Source organism: Acyrthosiphon pisum, chromosome X (assembly GCF_005508785.2).
Source record: "Acyrthosiphon pisum isolate AL4f chromosome X, pea_aphid_22Mar2018_4r6ur, whole genome shotgun sequence".
NCBI lineage: Eukaryota > Metazoa > Arthropoda > Insecta > Hemiptera > Aphididae > Acyrthosiphon > Acyrthosiphon pisum.
Genome location: NC_042493.1, coordinates 128,551,975 through 128,554,722, shown reverse-complemented (window position 1 = coordinate 128,554,722; position 2,748 = coordinate 128,551,975).

Genomic DNA, 2,748 nt, shown 5'->3' with positions numbered 1-2,748 from the left:
ATTTCGAAAATATTACCATTTATGTTATATGCTAATATAAATATTTGGTAAAAATTTCAAGGGTGTACGGTTATTGGATATTGAGTTACACCGAAAAAATTCAATCGATTTTTTAAAAAATTGGTTTTGCGTAATAATTATCTTTTCTTTTATAACTTTCTAAAACTACTTAGAATTTTGACCTCCCAGAATTACCAACTAGATTTACTTTTCTATTTGAAAATGTGCTAATCTTGAAAACCTGAGCATTTTTAGTACCAAAAATGCTGCTGACAGACAAGAAAAAAGACATTGTAAAATCAATAGGTACATTTTTTCACTCCGCTCAGGTCTCAGAATCTAAAAAATAAAATAGTATCTACTTAGGTAAGCATGATATAATAAATATTTGATAAAGTATAACAAATAACCATAGTATACCTAAATATATTAGCCAGTTCTGAATTTTGTTTTATTTAATATAGTGTAGGTGGTCAAATCTTACAGCTCAACTGACAAGGAACAAATATGCCATTATATGATATTCATTATGAGGATAACAGCAGTATGTGTATACACCTCTATTAATTGAGAAAATTCTTCTTGGATATTTTTTAAATTTGTTACTAATATAGTAATATCCTTTTTTATGTTTCAAATTCAATTGTTATAATTTATCACGATTTTTACTGAATTATATTATTAGCATAAACTATAAATTGTATGTAAGTACCAACCTACTTTTTTCTTTATACTACTGTTTTTTTTTTTTTTATATCGAATAATTTTATGATATAATAAACCTATTATACTCAGTGAACATGGAATGAGTCTTAGATTTTTAAAATCTAATTTAAATATACTTACAAGTCGCCACTGAACAAAATGTACAAATGTACAATACGACATTTGTAAAATAATAGTTAGTAATTCTCTACAATCTATTGTTTTTGTTTGCAAATATATATAGGTATTAATAATAAATACACAATCTTGAATCTTGATATTGAATAAGCTCACCAAAGTACCTACGACATATATATTTTAAATTATAGGTAAATAGGAAGTAGGAACCTGTTAACTATATTTTTTTTTTTATTGATATCTTCACCTATACCTATTTATAGCTCAAAAAAGCTAATTTTTTTGAAATTTTTATAATTTATAAAATAATGGTGATATAAACATATTGTGGTGAAACCTGTACATGATTATGTTCCGGGAGACAAGGATCATTTGCGATTTATCTTTAACCTACATGTTACTTAGAAATGTTTAATAGGTATAGAAATATTGCACGTAAAAACGATTACCGAATAATAATATTATCTACTTTTTCTGTAGAATTAACCGATTATAGTATCTAGTATCTACCTAGCTATTAGGTAAGTAAATGTTAGGATAGGTACTGGATATTATATAACAATTTATAGTATTGAGTTAAAAAATTATAGCATTTATTAACACATTTTGGTCATGATTTAAAAATTACCAATTTCGATTATTTATTTTTTTATGATATTATTTTAGTTCTTTGGGCAAAGTGGATATATATAATAAAATAGAACCTTTACCTCCGGAGTTCCAGTCTTTTTAAAAGTTGAAGTTATAATACTATGAACTTTCGTGGGCACATAGGTACTCAGCATAGTACAATGTACCTATATTGTTACCTATTGTGTAGGTATTCTACAATAGTAGATACTATTCTACAGTAGCGTGGTGAATTTTTTTGGCAATATTTTCGTCCTAAATATAAAAATGTAGGTAAGTGGATGTCGCTCTGTTGTACAGTAGATTACAAGTTGGTAATTGTATATTGGTTGTATTAGATTTGAATTCAATGATATACCTAATATCATTGTATAAGAAAAAAACGATTCTGAGCGGAGACGGTTTGTCAGTCTGTATATTTTATATTTTGCTATTATTTATTTTATCATGTAAGTTGAATTAATATTAAAATATGATAATTTTTTATTCGTTTCTATGGTGATAAACAAAGCGTTACAAATTAAAATCCCATTTTTAGCGTTTTTTTGTAATTTTCAGATGGTTTTTCCCGTGGCATTAAATAACTATTGAGAAAATCGAGAAATGACCTCTTTAAAGTACCATCTTGGTCCAATTTGCTAAAAGATAAGATACTATATGTGGAAATCGAAGGATTCCTTCTGGTAGAAATTTTGTATACAGAATATAAAAAAATAAACACCATTGTAAAATCACTAGCTCCCTCGCTCCGCTCAGAATCTAAAATTAAATTTAAAGATATATCTACTAGTTTCGTTCCGGGTTTTTTAATGGATATATACCAATTCCGTCCCCTATTAAATCAAATTTAACAATATCATATAGGTAGTTTAGAAATAAAGATAATATGATTTATTTTCTGTTATCGCACCAAGCCACCAAATAATCAAGTTCGAACTTGATCACTACTTAATATATTATGAATACCTATATTTTTTTAAATTAAATCCAATTATACCTACTATTAGGTAGCAACTAGCAAAAGCAAAGATATGTTTATGCACCTGCAAAAGCTAAACTTTATACCTATTAAAGTACAATACTATTTCATTGATTTGTCAAACTTTTTATAAAATATAACATAGGTAACTGAACAAATCATAAAATAACGTTATAACTTATATTATAATTATGTTGTTACTTGTTATAACTAAATCATTAGGTTTAACAGACACTAAAAATGCTTCAATTTTCTTCATACAGCATTTTTTCGAGTAGATAATATGTGAATCTGTG